Here is a 17,630-nt window from a genome sequence, read left to right on the forward strand (position 1 = left end):
TCCCCTTCCTCCAGCAGTACCCTGTGACCTCCCCCCCACCACTGACAGCACCCTGTGACCTTCTCCCCCCACCCCTGACAGCACCCTGTGACCTCTCTCCCTTCCCCAGCAGCACCCCGTGACCTCCCCCCCCACCCCTGACAGCACCCTGTGACCTCTCCCCTTCCCCAGCAGCACCCCGTGACCTTCTCCCCCACCCCTGACAGCACCCTGTGACCTCTCCCCTTCCCCAGCAGCACCACTTTGACCTTTTCCCCCCACCCCTGACAGCACCCTGTGACCTCTCCCCCTTCCCCAGCAGCACCGCGTGACCTTCTCCCCCACCCCTGACAGCACCCTGTGACCTCTCCCCCTTCCCCAGCAGCACCCCCGTGACCTTCTCCCCCCCACCCCTGACAGCACCCGGTGACCTCTCCCCCTTCCCCAGCAGTAACCTGTGACCTCCCCCCACCACCACTGACAGCACTCCGTGACCTTCTCCCCCACCCCTGACAGCACCCTGTGACCTCTCCTTCCACCTCTTGAAGTACCCTGTGAACCCCCCACGCACATAGCAGTACCACATGACCTTCTCCCCCCACTCCCAGGCTGTACCCTGTGATCTCCCTTTACTCAGCAGCACCCAGTGATTTCTACCCTCTTAGCAGCACTCAGTGACCTCCCACTAACCATGGTAGCACCCAGTGACCTCTCCTCCTTACCCCCCAGCAGCACCTAGTGACCTCTCCCCCCCCCCCCTCCAAGCAGCTCCCAGTGTCCTTCCCCACCCCTTGGCAGCACCCAGTGACCTCTCCTCCTTACCCCCAGCAGCACCTAGTGACCTCTCCCCCTTACCCCCAGCAGCACCTAGTGACCTCTCCCCCCAGCAGCACCCAGTGTCCTCCCCCACCCCCTGGCAGCACCCAGTGACCTCTTCCTACCCCACAGCAGCAACCAGTGACCCCCCCCCCCTCCCCAACCATCTCCCCCCAGCTCCCAGTGACCACCTACTCCTTGGCATAACCTAGTGACCCCTCCCTCTAGCAGCACCCAGTGACCTCTTTCTACTTTCTATGCCCAGCAGTATCCTGTGACCTCTCCCTCCCTCCCTCCCTTCCCCCCCCCCCCGCAACACCCAGTGACATTTCCCTACACCCTGGAAGCACAAATTGAGCCTTTCCCACTCTTACAGCAACCACAGTGACCTCTTCCCACCCACCCCCATCAGCCACCTCAACCACTCTCTTCCCCCAGCAGCAGCCGCAATGACCTCTCACACCTCCCAGCAGCACCCACAGGTGAATTTTCTCACCTTGACGCCTCCCACAGGTGACAGGATATCTGCAATTGATCTGTTCTGACATGGTATCTGCATTTGATCTGTAGGGGACATGGTACATGTAATTGAGCTGTGGGGACAGAATATCTGCATTTGATCTGTGGGGGACATGAATGATACCTGCATCTCATCTGTGGGGACATGGTATCTGCATTTGATCTGTGGGGACTTGGTTTCTGCATTTGATCTGTGGGGGACATGAATGATACCTGCATCTCATCTGTGGGGACATGTTATTTGCATTTGATCTTTGGGGACATGGTATTTGCATTTGATCTGTGGGGACATGATATCTGCATTTGATCTGTGGGGAAATGGTGTCTGCATTTGATCTGTGGGGGACAGGATACCTGCATTTGATCTGTGGGGGACATGATATCTGCATTTCATCTCTGGGGGACATGATATCTGCATTTGATCTGTGGGGGACAGGATACCTGCATCTGATCTGTGAGGAAATGGTGTCTGCATCTGATCTGTGGGGACATGATAACTGCATTGGATTTGTGGGGACATGGTATCTAATATCCAAACATGTTTTGAGGTGGCCATGTTATCTGCTGATTTGGCTGTTTTTATTTAATGACATTATTTTCATGGTATTATATTAAATGGGATGTGTTGTAGTTGATAAAATGTAATAAACCCACTTGCATATTCTATACTGTTTGGTACTGGGCCATTTAAAAATGGCAGGAAGTGCATTTGATGGACCCAGTTCAAATAAAAAGTACATGGAAAGTAAATATTAATATTGTAGCATTTCAGTGTCATGATACCCCCACTCCAGTCCTAGCCTAACAGGTGGTAACATATTTACATATCCCATAATGCTTGTGAAAAAAGTGTTCTGAAATGAAAACCGTCTTGCTTGATAATCTGATCCTGCAATGTGACTGACATGATACCTTACATTGTTCTGTGGGGACATGATGTTGGGACTTGTGGTGTGGGTGCTGTTTTTTGTTTTGTTTGAGGCACATCGTGGCAGCATGTGCCGTATGGCATACGGAGCTGAATCATCCACAAGGCAGCTGCCTAGGGCCTGGTGAGAGTCTAGGGGCCTGGTGGATGCAAGGTCCTACCAAACCTACCTGAATAAGCCAGGAGAACCATCAGTGTAGGGCAAAATGTGTTATCTTGCCTAGGGCCCCAGTAAAGTGTTCTATAATGTGTGTTATTTATCCATTTTTTTATTATATGTGTGTGTGTGTGTGTGTGTGTGTGTGTGTGTGGGGGGGGGGGGGGGGGGGGGGGGGGGGGGGGGGGGGGGGGGGGGGGGGGGCACCAAAGGATGTTCTTGCCTGGAGTGACAAAAAGGCTAGAAGCGCCCCTGTACCTAACTAACCTATACTGCGGGAACCTACCTATCTAACCTATACTGCGGGAACCTACCTATCTAACCTAAACTGCAGGAACCTACCTAGCTAACCCATACCTGAGGGAAACCCTACCTATCTAACCTATACGGGGGGAACCTACCTATCTAACCTATACTGCAAGCACATACCTATCTAACCTATACTGGGGGGCAACTACCTATCTAACCTATAAAGGGGGGCAACTATACAAACTACCCTATACTGGAGGCACCTACGTAGCTAACCTATACTGCGGGCACCTATGCCTGGCTCCATGGGAGGGGGGGGGGGGGCGATTTTTATAACCCCTTGCCCTGGGTGAAATTTAGCCTAGAAACTGCCCTGTCCGGCTAAACAGGAAGCAGCGTGTGTATCAGCATGTATACAGAGAGGGAGACCGAGAGAGCAGCGCTTGGAGCCAGGGAGGTGAGTTGTAAACAGCGCTTCCTGCTTGCTCACTATACTTCTGAGGGGGGGAGCACGGTGGGTGGCCCGGGAGAGGAAGGGAGAGGTCGGGCTGCCCTCCCCGCGGCTCCGGCCCACCCCTCCATTACAGCGCCCCCCTCCCAACAGCGCCCCGGGCGGCGGCACGCCCGCCCGCACGGCCCTAGAAACGGGCATGCCTTTGAGGCCTTTCCAGAAATCCGGTCCTGTTCTAAATCACCCTTTTCACCCAAAACTTGCCCTATCCCAACCTCTCTTTGAACCCAGTCCTCTTGTGAATCTCCTGCAATTGGTGTTTTCCAGGACCACTTATAATAATAATGCCTCAGTCCCTAACCCCTCCAACATATTGAATACCCTTCCACTCCTAAGTTGTGCCTTTGCAATTCTGCTTTATTCACCCTTTATTCCCTTCTGCATTTAGTGCTCACACATTCTCCTGGTAAATAAGTGCCTTTCCACTACTACCCATTCCTAAAAGCGGACCCAAACCAAACATTTTTTTTAATTCAAAATATTTAGTTGCACCACTCTGACACATACAAAGATAAATAAACACTCCTTCAAGCCTATGAGCATTTCAGTGCATGCTTTTCAGTAGAGTACTAGTAGCACCCACCATGAAGCAGAGGTGTAGAAGTTTAGATAGTGATTTCCCTTCCTGGACATAAACAAGATGAACAAGAGAGGTTAGTCCCTTTAGTATATTTGCCTCTTCTCTTGTGGGAGCTGCCAGGGGTGCCTCTAGCCATTTTGTCACTCTAGGGGAGAAAACCTGTGGCGCCCTCCACCCCCCAGGAAAATAATCATAATGCGGCATCGATTCACCCGGAAATATACTTAATACAGCAACATTTCACCTGAAATGAAACTTATTGTGGCAGCGTTTTCACCAGAAAATACATGGAAGAAAGAAAATACATGTAAGGAAGTGACGTCACCTGCACTTCGTGAGGTTCCAGGATATCGCATATAGTCTTGTCCCCGGCTTCCACAAGCGGGATGCAAACGCTGACCGGCTGTGTAGGTTCTGCCAGCCGCATCATTACGAGGTGAGAGCTGTCCTATATGGTATACCAGCTTTTAACTGCCGGGAGTTTCAGAGCGCTCCTTCTTTGTTTTTACATGTTGTTGCAGGTGGATTTCGGAGCTTCCTGAATATATTGGAGCTACACAGACCAGATCGCACCCTAAAGGAAAATCCTCATTCCTAAACTTTGATGTAAGGAAGAAGGCACACAGGGGGACATAGGGAGGCAAAGGGGCACAGAAGGAGGCACGGGGGTCAGAAGAAATCTCAAAGGAGGACAGAAGGAGGCACAAGGGGACAGAAGGCGGCACACAGGGGGACTGAAGGAGGCACACAGGGGGACTGAAGGAGGCACAATGGGGGACAAAAGGAGGCACAATGGGGGGTGGGGGTATAATGAGACACAAAGGAGGACAGAAGGAGGCACAGAAGGACAGAAGGAGGTACAGGGGGACAGAAAAAGGCGTGAGGGCCAGAAGGAGGCACAAAAGAGGACAAAAGGAGGCACAGGGGGACTGAAGGAGGCACACAGGGGGACAGAAGGAGACACAAAGTGGGGCAGGAGGCGGCACATTGGGGACAGATTGAGGCGCACAGGGAGACAAAAGGAGGCACAGGAGTAAAAAAGGAGGCACAGGGAGACTGAAGGAGGCACACAGGGGACAGAATGAGGCACAATGGGGACAGAAAAAAGCACAAAGGGGGGCAGAAGGAAGCACAGGGAGACAGTAGGAGGCACAAATAGAGGCAGAAGTATGCACAAAGTGGACAGAAGGAGGCACAAAGGGGGACAGAAGATGGCAGAGGGGGATGTAAGGAGGCACAGGGAGGTAGATGGAGGCAGAGGGGGACAGAAAGAGCCACAGGGAGACAGAAGAAGGCACAAAGGGGCACAGAAGGAGGCACAAGGGGACAGAGGAAGGCGCGGGGGACAGAGGTGGCACATGGGGACTAAGGAGGCACAAAGGGAGACAGAAAGAGGCACAGGAGGACAGAAGGAGTCAGAGTGGGACTGAAAGAGGAACGGGGCAGAGGTAGCACAAGGGGACAAATAAAGTCAAAGGGGGCATAAGGAGGCACAGGGGGACAGAAGGAGGGCCAAAGGGGCACAGAAGGAGGCAGAGGTGGCACAAGGGGATTGAAGGAGGTACACGGAGACAGAAGGAGGCACAAAGGGAGACAGAAGGACAAACATTGGGTCAGACATGGCACAAGGGACTGAAGGAGACAGCAGGAGGCACAAAAGGGACAGAAGGAGGCACAAAGGGGGAAAGAAGGATGCACAAGGCACAGAGGTGGCAGCTGCCTGCCACTTACTCAAAGTAGATGCAGCAGAAGCAAGCTATACAACATAATACAAGTAATAGAACACCAACGGGGTGGGACTTAGGCTGGGCAGGGCCTAATTTTGGGGTGGGGCATAATCCAGAAACACAGTGCCTCCCAGGACCAATAGCACTCCAGGCAATGGCCTGTACTGCCTATGCCTATAGGCACCCTTGGGAGCTGCTGATGGATGCCTGCAGCTCTGTAGGTTTGCTGGGGCAGCACTGAGACCTATACTATATGCTGAATATTTGAACAATATGAAGACAGGGTGACATGATCCATCACTACAGTGATCTCTGCACTGTTTTGTATCCCACCTAGTCCAGTGTCAAACTAATACCCTCCCACTCCTGCCACCTAATGACTGGTTTACCTTGCCTCATGGCAGGTGTGCTTCTGCCCAGTGGTGTAGCAATAGCGGATGCAGAGGTTGCACCATTAGAGGCCCTCCCTCATCCATCTTGTTCACTTCTTATTGGTGTTATGCTGGTATTGAACACCTCTTATATGTGCATTGCATATTAGTAATCCTTATCTAAATGTTTCCATACTCTAAATACAACTCTCTGACACTGCAGCTGTCCTTGGTAGGTTTTGGGCTCCACATCAAATGAGTGCTTGGGACCCCATGTGCTGGGGCCCCAAGTTCTTTAGTTACGCCACTGCTCCAGCCTGCAGTGGCACTCAGTGACAAAGCTGTGTGCTCAAACTCATCTGTACCATATCCCTTGGTTAATGATTACCGGTAATCTCAAAGGAAATGTGTCCGAGAAGCCTATGCAACTACTATTGGCTTACTCTTTCTAAAATTGCCATTAACTCTAAATTAATATGATCGTTGGAAAGAAGGCAAAATACACTGTTTTTCAGCCAGGTTTTTTATTTCCTTTTTTACTATTTAGTACCCAAGTGAAGACTGAATCGCTGGAAACTGCGGATCAACAAAGTTTCCACAATCTTTACACCAATGATCTTTAGCAATCAAATTTGTTGTTCTCTCACTATTCCCGCCTACTCTATTAGGAGGGTTACTGATAGCAAGTTCAACACTGCCCTGCTAGTCTGATCACTCCACACCTGTTTCACAGTGTATTGAGTATGTAATCTTCTCCTCTGCCCAGACAGACACTCCGGGAGGCCTCTAGCTGGCTGCAATAATCCTTGACACTAATTATTTATTTATTGTATTTATAAAGCGCCAACATATTACGCAGCGCTGAACATTAATTTAGGTTACTAATGATCATTAATTAAAAGCATATGTATTAGGCACATGAAATTGCCATAGGGGCACTTACAAACTACTTTGTATTACCCATGTAAGGCCTCCTGGAGTGCCTGTCTGTGTGTGTTTAGCTGATTTTTTCAGAAGGAATTTTTACTGGAATGGTTACATCAAATATGAATATTGTGTAAGTAACCCTAATCACCTTTACTGACATAGAAACATCTGGGAGTGTGAATGAGGGCGTTAAGAGCTATTTTACCCTTTTAGATTTTGATCTTTGTGCATTTTCTGGCTCACAAAATCAAAAGGAATGCTTTGTATGGCTCTGCCTACCTTCTCTGAAGTAATACATTATGGGTCATGCATTTTTGATAAGGGAATGAAAATATCAGAAAAAGCTTAACTTTTTATAATCTAAAAAGAAACACGCACAAAAATTCAATAGGCTAAAAACAGTCATTATTCCTCTTAAATGTAACTGGCTGCGTGTGCTGTAACCAAATTTTAGCATTTTAGCAAACATGCTATGACCTCTGGAATACAAATCTACATTTCTTAATTTTACTATTGTTTATGTTTTTGTTTTGACTTGAAAAATAAATAAAGTGAATGATCAAATAAAAATTCATGCTGGCTGTTCTTCCTTAAATCATCTGCAATAGCTGAGTTTTTCTGGAAATCTTTCAGTTGTAGTGAGAGGTGTGGGAAACAACAAGCTATAGGTCATACATTGTAACTTGTTTTTGTGCAATGGTTTTCCGCCTATGTAACTTTATTTAACACATTATGTCATTATGAATCCCCTACTTTGTACATTTCGGCTTTCATTCAGATTACATTCTATTTTTACTCATATAAAAATGACAAATTCCTAACCGTTAGTAATGTTTTGGCACTGCATAGTGTTTTTCTTCATTTTGTTATGTCTTGCACTGCTTAAAGAGCGGGAAAGGGAGAGGCTTCTTACTAGGCATGACATACACAAGTATCATGGCTAGACTTACTGCTCCATGTCATTTAAAGTCACTGTCATTACAGGTCGGATAAGAGGATTTATACTTACCTGGGACCTCTTCCAGCCACCTGTAGTGTGTTATCTTACTCAGTGTCCGTCCAGTCCCCTCCTTTCTGCAACTGTCAGCCTCAGTAGTGGCAGAGTACTAAGCATGTGCGGCTATGGCCATGCACCTCCTCGATCGTGCTCCTTTTTGTGGAACTTTACCAGGGCAGACAATGGCCGAATGGAGGGGACCGGAGGGACTCCAAGGGAGCTAAGGTACTGCAGGGGGCTGGAGGAAAACCCAGGTAAGTATAAATCCTTGTTTTCCCTCCATGACAGGTGCACTTTGATGGGCAACTGACAATACAAACTTAATAATCTGTTTGAAAATATGGCCATTCACTAAAAACTGTATAATTTAATGGGCACTTTTAAACGAACAGAAAAGTTTGGCTGGATTATCTGTACTATCTTCTATTTTTAAAGCACCAAGATATTATGCAATGTGGCACAATAAATACAGTATTAGGGAACTCTCTCCTCACACTTGCTGGCCTGAAGTAAGTGTAATTTCCCAGGAGATGCTAGTTTAGGTAAAGTTCACATGGGGGGCTGACACACGGTGCTGCGTTCACTCCCTGTTCATTACAGGTCAGCTACTCCCATGTAGGGTCAGCATTCCATGGAGCAGTGAGAGCAGAGGTGGGAAGGTTGGTACTTGCCACAGTCAGCTGCGTATCATACTGGCTGTGTGCTGGGGAGCCTTTACTGGATATTAGTTCAGGCTTACTTTAAGAGACTTTAAGAAACTAGGAAACAAAAACAAAAGAAGGATATATCCACTTAGCATGTGCTGAGATGGCTGTAGTAATGTTTTATAGGGGTCCCTGGAAAACAAATGATCTAGCAAACTGTGCCTGGATTTATTAAAAAAATAATTTGCTATAAGGCAAGAGTAGCAAGGGTTTGCAGGCAGCTCTCACCTGGGTCATCATATCAGCTCCCATGAAAGGTTGAAAGAAGGTTAGTTGCAGTGGCTTATTCAGATAAATCCAGATAATATTGGGACACTTTGTAAAGTAGAACAATACACAGTATCTGAAGCGCACTAGCTGTCTCCATTTGCACCTTAGTCAGTTTGCTATTGGTGCGCCTCCTGCTCTTTTTAACAAAAATACAGTTCAATACTCAGTACTAAATACTTAGTACAGGCGTCACTTAGATTCAAATGCAATAGCAATAAAGTCCCACGAATGCCAAAACATGAAGTCCTTTTCCTCCTCTGCAGACGTGTCAAGGTCCCTCTTCTTACATATCACAGTTCACTTCCACCACACCCAATCAGAAGCCTCTCACCAGATGTGATGACCACAAGGGTCCAGTAATGCGTTGGGGATATTTCCAGGTAACCCCCGACCTCCACGATCAGATACAATCCACTTTCTGTTCGACCTTCATTATCATATTCATGGCCAATGTGATAACCTCAAATAAAAACCTCTCATAGCAAAAAACTGTAAAAAGATTTAATAATATAAAAGGGTAATGCACTCCCATAAAATCACTTGTAAAACAACATTGAGTTTTATGTAGGAGCTCTCCCCCATTCGGGTGGAATTGATAGGCTCCTCCCAATGTGCTGTGCTCACAGTGTATGGTCGGCTGCTACACCCACAGCAGTCCACCTCACCGCTTTCCAACACATCTTGCTTCACTAGTACTCCTGCACTGCCCCATGCACAGTCCGCCCTACTAGTTTTGTCATAAAATAACTCATCAGGGGCTGCAGACCTGGATGTATTTATGGTGTGGGGATGACGTTTTAAGGAGCTCATGGAGTTCATTGAGTGGTTGAAAGCTAATGATCTCATTATTGGATTAACAGTAGAACACAACAAACACATTTATTTTCAGAACCTTGAGGTTATGATTATGGGTGATGGGATGGCTAGAACCAGAAGCTTCATTAAGCCAAAAGATAGGAATGGCTATATTCCAGTATAGATCAACCACCATCCTAACTGGATAAAACATGTCCCTAGGTGGACAGTTTCTTAGAATGAGGAGAAATTGTACAAATAGTGATGACCATAATATGCGCGTGAAAATCCTCAAAAAGAGGTTTCTCGAGAGGGGATATAAGAAGGAAATGCTTAATAGTAAAATAGAATAGAATACCATATATTCTGGCATATAAGACTACTTTTTAACCCTTGAAAATCTTGATTGATGCCGGGCGATATGCCCTATCCTGTTACAGACTCTCAGATCTTGCTGCTGATGCTGAGGACAGTAGTGAAGCGGCGCAGGCGCACATGTGCGAGATCAGAGAGGAAGAGAAGGAGGTAAATACTACAAAGGTGGGCCAGACAGGTGAAAGAGGCGTGTTTTATGAGCACAGCGCAATCTGTTCTTCCATACCTCTCTGATAAACAGGGAGACAGGGAGAGCTGACAGATCCACTTAGGGAGAGGGAGAGTTGACCAATCAAACCAGTCAATCCCCTGTATACTGTTACTATATATACTGGGTACCACATACAGTACAGCACCAGTACTCCTCCTCCTTACTACTCACAGCTAGAGTGAAAGCTGGAATCCGAGTGAGAGATCCCTTCAACTCCTCTTTATAAAAAGATGAGAAATCTAATAATTTATATAAGTTGTTATGGGCAGACTCTGTGTGGTCTGAATCTTTGCAAGGATACCTGGGAAAACTCCACTGGCTGTAAACAAGGAAATGTGGATCTACTATAAAAAAAATGTTGCCTATGAATGTTAGTCTGAAGTTCATAAAGAATTTGCTTTAAACGACACCTCAATTGAGAGGGATATAGAGGTTGCCACATTTATTTCCTTTTAAATATGACATTTGCTTGCTGTCCTGGTGATTCTAAAGGCAGCCATATACCTGAAGATTATGGGCAGATTCGACAAAGAGACAAATGTATCTCTAATCAAATCTGATCAGAGATAAATTTGCCTCTTTGTTGACGCTGCCCATATACTGCAGGACAATTCCCGTCCGATTTCAGCATGAAATCTTCAGGGTACCAGCTGAGCCCACCGCATCCGCCCCACCGCTGCTCCCCAATGTATATATGTGCTCCCTTTTTGTGCATTTATAAATTACCTGTCCTATAGCAGCCTCCACCCAATGTCCATCCATCTTCCCGGGTTCTAACAGCAGGATACACTCGGGCGTTGCATAGCATCTGACGTCCAGGGCCGATTCTAGACTTTTCGCTGCCTGAGGCAAACTTGTGAGGATGCACCCCCTCCCCCCACCCCCCGATTTGGAATGATCGCACAGCACCCAACACTTTACTCTGCAGCATTTAATGTTCTCACATGACATGCTTCAGCTCAACACAATAGCACACTGGATGGCTGTGAGTCTGTGACAAACAAACTGCTCATCCTCAGCCACTCCATTTCTCCTCAGTCAGGGCAGCAGTGCCACCTCCTCCCTTCTGCTGTGCAAGTGAAATGAAACATTGCTGGTCTTCTGCCTCCCCCCTCCTCACTCACTGTCAGACTCCTCACACAGCACAACAAGCTGCTTTTCCCCAATGATGACCTCTTCACCTCACTCGCTTTCCTCTTACTTCTCCTCCTACTTTGACTGCATGTTGTTAGTGTAAAAACAGTACAAACATGCTGCCCCTGTAATCTCTGCGCCTGTTGCAAATGTTTCACCTTGCTTCATGACATAACTGGCCCTGCTTGACGTCAGACGCTATGCGCCGCCAGCATGTATGCGTGGATGCGGCTATCAGAACCCAGAGAGATGGACGGACACAGCTCGGAGGCTGCTATAGGACAGGTAATGTATAAATACACACACGGGGGGGCACATTTATACATTACGTCAGGAGCGTCAGGGGTTTCATCATTCGTTTCTAAATCGGCCACTGTACTACTGCAAACCCGACCAACCAACTTCATTCCCACATCTTGCAGCATGCGCGATCGACAATGCAACCAATTTTCGTCCCATAATTAGTCGCTTTGTCGGACAGGCATGCACTTGGCGGCACAGATTTTCATCCAATTTGATTATAAAAATCGAATCGTCGCCTGAAGTATGGCCACCTTAATACTTTTAGCAACAGACTCTGAACAAGCATGCAGTTCAGATGTTTGAATCACGTTTGACTGCATTTTCCTCATGCTTGTTTCAAGTGTGTGATTCAGACATTACTGATGCATGAAAGATCAGCAGGACAGCAGGCAACTGGCAGCATCCATATCACACTCATTTCAGGTGTTTTTAAAGCAAATTCTTCATGAACCTCAGGGTAACATTCACAGGCAACATTTTAGATTAAAAATGTACCGATATTCTACTATCAGAAAATGTATTGATATTCTACTATCGGCTTTCCTGGGCACCTTAATTTCCAGACATCCCTTTATTATCCCTTTATTATGTATGCCTTCTGGCTGCATGGAAGCCCTAGAAATCGTAACTCTCACTCACTCATCATTTATTTGAAAATCTGAAATAAAACAGAACGTAATACTGCTTTCTCAGCAGAAGCTACCCAATACTGTTATCAGAGTGGTGCCACCTTAACACTACTATTTATTTATTTAAAGTGACTCTGTAACAAAAATTACAACTTTTTTTCTACCATCCTACAAGTTCCTAAACCTATTCTAATGTGATCTTGCTTACTGCAGCTCTTTCTACTATAACCATCTCTGTAATAAATCAATGTATCTTTCCCCTGTCAGACTTGTCGGCCTGTGTCTGGAAGGCTGCCAAGTTCTTCAGTGTTGAACTGTTCCTCTATGCACACTCCAGTGTGTGTTTTATTTACATAAGCCAGCAGCTTCTCTGCTATCTTATCAGTGATAGAAGAGAGCTGGATAAAAATCCTCCTCTGGAGGCTGTGAAAGGAGCTGGTCTGTCACATACTGAGGAATTAACGACATAGGTAGAGCTGTCTGCAGGAAGCCTGTAATGTTCAGTGCATGAGAGAAGCTGGGGACAGAAGGTAAACACACACAAGTGATCTCTTGAGATTCAGAAGTAAGGCTGTATACAGCCTGCTTGTGTATGGATGTATTTTCTATGTGTGGACATGCTGTACATCAACCTACTTCCTGTTTTGGTGGCCATTTTGTTTGTTTATAAACAAACTTTTTAAAACAGTTTTTGACTACCTTTAATGCGGCGGGGAGCGGTGAAATTGTGACAGAGGGTAATAGGAGATGTCCCCTAACGCACTGGTATGTTTACTTTTGTGCGATTTTAACAATACAGATTCTCTTTAAGTATTTATATAGCTCCGACATATTACGCAGCACTGTACAGAGTCTATTATCTTGTCATTAACTGTCCCTCAGAGGGGCTCACAATCTAGTCCCTACCATAGTCATATGTCTATATCATGTAGTGCATGTATCATAGTCTAGTGCCAATTTAGGGGGAAGCCAATTAAATAATCTGTACAGGTCCTTCTCAAAAAATTTGCATATTGTGATAAAGTTCATTATTTTCTGTTACGTACTGATAAACATTAGACTTTCATATATTTTACATTCATTACACACAACTGAAGTAGTTGTAGCCTTTTATTGTTTTAAGATGAACCCAAAATTTCTATCTCAAAAAATTAGCATATTTCATCCGACCAATAAAAGAAAAGTTAAACAAAAAAAGTCAACCTTCAAATAATTATGTTCAGTTATGCACTCAATATTTCTTTGGGAATCCTTTTGCAGAAATGACTGCTTCAATGCGGCGTGGCATGGAGGCAATCAGCCTGTGGCACTGCTCATGTGTTATGGAGGCCCAGGATGCTTCGATAGCGGCCTTAAGCTCATCCAGAGCGCTGGGTCTTGCGTCTCTCAACTTTCTCTTCACAATATCCCACATATTCTCTATAGGGTTCAGGTCAGGAGAGTTGGCAGGCCAATTGAGCACAGTAATACCATGGTCAGTAAACCATTTACCAGTGGTTTTGGCACTGTGAGCAGGTGCCAGGTCATGCTGAAAAATGAAATCTTCATCTCCATAAAGCTTTTCAGCAGATGGAAGCATGAAGTGCTCCAAAATCTCCTGATAGCTAGCTGCATTGACCCTGCCCTTGATGAAACACAGTGGACCAACACCAGCAGCTGACATGGCCCCCCAGACCATCACTGTCTGTGGGTACTTGACACTGGACTTCAGGCATTTTGGCATTTCCCTCTCCCCAGTCTTCCTCCAGACTCTGGCACCTTGATTTCCGAATGACATGCAAAAGTTGCTTTCATCCGAAAAAAGTACTTTGGACCACTGAGCAACAGTCCAGTGCTGCTTCTCTGTAGCCCAGGTCAGGCGCTTCTGCCACTGCTTCTGGTTCAAAAGTGGCTTGACCTGGGGAATGCGGCACCTGTAGCCCATTTCCTGCACACGCCTGTACACGGTGGCTCTGGATGTTTCTACTCCAGACTCAGTCCACTGCTTCCGCAGGTCCCCCAAGGTCTGTAATCGGTCCTTCTCCACAATCTTCCTCAGGGTCAGGTCACCTCTTCTCATTGTGCAGCGTTTTCTGCCACACTTTTTCCTTCCCACAGACTTCCCACTGAGGTGCCTTGATACAGCACTCTGGGAACAGCCTATTCGTTCAGAAATTTCTTTCTGTGTCTTACCCTCTTGCTTGAGCAGACACGGAGCTAGGGGGGGTCGGGGTAGGACAGGTGCCCCGGGGCGCCGGGTCCCCGAGGGCGCCCAGCTGAGCTGCAGGGTTTTTTTTTTGGGAGGGGAGCAGCGCAGAGAAGAGGGAGAGCTGTGAGCAGCGGGGGAGAACGGGGGCCATCTCCCCCCTCCTTCTCTCACCTTAGGTGCTCTCCCTCCCTCGTTGTCCCCTCCACAACTAATGTCCGTCCGGGTGGCTGGCAGCGGCGGGCGGGACTTACCTCTGTCTCGCTCCAGCGCCGGAAGTTCGGGTCCTGCAGCCGCTGCTCTGGTCTGGACTAGACCAGAGTAGCGGGCGGCAGATCCATCCAGCGCTGCGAAGTCCCACCCGCCGCTGCCAGCCACCCGGACATTAGTTGTGGAGGGGACAGCGAGGGAGGGAGAGCCCCCTAAGGTGAAGGAAGGGGCCGGGAGATGTCTGCCCCTCCCCACTGTGCCCATAGCTCTCCCTCCACTGCGCTGCTCCTCTACTGCTGGGGGACACACCTGCCGACATATACTGGGGACATATACCCCCCTGCCTACATATACTGGGGACATATACCCCCTGCCTACATATACTGGGCGCATATACCCCCTGCCTACATATACTGGGGACATATACCCCCTGCCTACATATACTGAGGACATATACCCCCTGCCTACATATACTGGGGACATATACCCCCTGCCTACATATACTGGGGACATATACCCCCTGCCTACATATACTGGGGACATATACCCCTGCCTACATATACTGGGGACATATACCCCCTGGCTACATATACTGGGGACATATACCCCCTGCCTACATATACTGGGGACATATACCCCCTGCCTACATATACTGGGGACATATACCCCCTGGCTACATATACTGGGGACATATACCCCTGCCTACATATACTGGGGACATATACCCCTGCCTACATATACTGGGGACATATACCCCTGCCTACATATACTGGGGACATATAACCCCTGGCTACATATACTGGGCACATATACCCCCTGGCTACATATACTGGGCACATATACCCACTGCCTACATATACTGGGGACATATACCCCCTGGCTACATATACTGGGGACATATACCCCCTGCCTACATATACTGGGGACATATACCCCCTGCCTACATATACTGGGGACATATACCCCTGCCTACATATACTGGGGACATATACCCCCTGCCTACATATACTGGGCGCATACCCCTGACTACATATACTGGGGACATATACCCCCTGCCTACATATACTGGGGACATATACCCCCTGCCTACATATACTGGGGACATATACCCCTGCCTACATATACTGGGGACATATACCCCCTGCCTACATATACTGGGGACATATACCCCCTGCCTACATATACTGGGGACATATACCCCCTGCCTACATATACTGGGGACATATACCCCCTGCCTACATATACTGGGGACATATACCCCTGCCTACATATACTGGGGACATATACCCCCTGCCTACATATACTGGGCGCATATACCCCCTGACTACATATACTGGGCACATATACCCCCTGACTACATATACTGGGGACATATACCCCTGCCTACATATACTGGGGACATATACCCCCTGCCTACATATACTGGGCGCATACCCCTGACTACATATACTGGGCGCATACCCCTGACTACATATACTGGGCGCATATACCTCCTGGCTACATATACTGGGGACATATACCCCCTGCCTACATATACTGGGGACATATACCCCCTGCCTACATATACTGGGGACATATACCCCCTGCCTACATATACTGGGGACATATACCCCCTGCCTACATATACTGGGGACATATACCCCTGCCTACATATACTGGGGACATATACCCCCTGCCTACATATACTGGGCGCATATACCCCCTGACTACATATACTGGGCACATATACCCCCTGACTACATATACTGGGCGCATATACCCCCTGGCTACATATACTGGGGACATATACCCCCTGCCTACATATACTGGGGACATATACCCCCTGCCTACATATACTGGGGACATATACCCCCTGCCTACATATACTAGTGCCATATACCCCCTGCCTACATATACTGGGGATATATACCCCCTGCCTACATATACTGGGGACATATACCCCCAGTGTTCTCCCCAGAATTTTTTTTCCAGCCGGGTGGCATGGAAAAGTAGCCGGGTGGGGCAAGATGAGGGAATACTGGGCCGGCGCTTCTCTGCACAACTCAGAAGAGATGACAGCCGGGTGCTCACCAAAACTTGCCGGGTGTAGCACCCGGCTAAAAGAGCCTGGGGACAGGGCTGTGCAGAGGGTCCTTAAGTGGGGGGTGCTTAAATTTTAAAAAAAGGGGCCTGGCAACGTCTCCCTCGCATTCCCCCCCTCCTCGTTTCTGGCTAGGGGGGTATTGATTTTCATGTGGGTGCTGAATGCAGATGCTGGGTGCCATGTGGGTTCTGGGTGTAAGTACTGAGTGTCATGTGGGTTCTGGCTATGGTTGGGTATCGAGTGTCATGTGGGTTCTGGTGCTGGCACAGGGTGTCATGTGGATTCGGGCTGTATGGGTGTGTATCAACCATCATGTAGGTGTTGATTGCTGGTACTCAGTCCCTTGTGAGTTCTGGGTGCAAATACTGGATGTCATATGTGAATGCTTGGTGTTTGTGCTGGGCACTAAGTGGAGGCTTAGTGCAACTGGAACTACTGTAGATGAAGCATGTGGGTGTTGGGTGCAGGTACTGGGTATCACATAGGTGTGAATACTTGGTGCCATGCATGCACTGGGTGCTAGCTATGGGTGGGCATTGTGTGTTATGTGGGTTCTGAGTGCAGGTACTTTGGGTGCTAGTACTAGTTATGTGAGTGCAGATAGTGGGTGCCATGTGGAGGCTGTGTGTGCAGGTGTGAGTAGTGAGTGCCATGTTGGGGCTGGGTGCAAGTACTGTGCCATGTGGGTGTGAGTAATGGGTGCCAGCTATAGGGTGAAGGTGTACAGGTACTGGGTGTCATGTGGCTGTTTGATTCAAGTACTAAGTTCCATATTGAGGCCGGATGTGAGTATTGGGTGCAGGGTGCTTGGTGCAAGTACTGAGTGCTTGCTATAGTGGGGGTTACTGGTTGAGTGTAATGTGGGTGCTGAATATTGGTGGGATTGTTGTGGGTGCAGGGGGTGGGAGATCACTGTGGGTACTGTTATGAATGGCATAGTTGCTGCTAGGGGAGGTAGAGCTCAGTGTGG

Source organism: Hyperolius riggenbachi, chromosome 4 (assembly GCF_040937935.1).
Source record: "Hyperolius riggenbachi isolate aHypRig1 chromosome 4, aHypRig1.pri, whole genome shotgun sequence".
NCBI lineage: Eukaryota > Metazoa > Chordata > Amphibia > Anura > Hyperoliidae > Hyperolius > Hyperolius riggenbachi.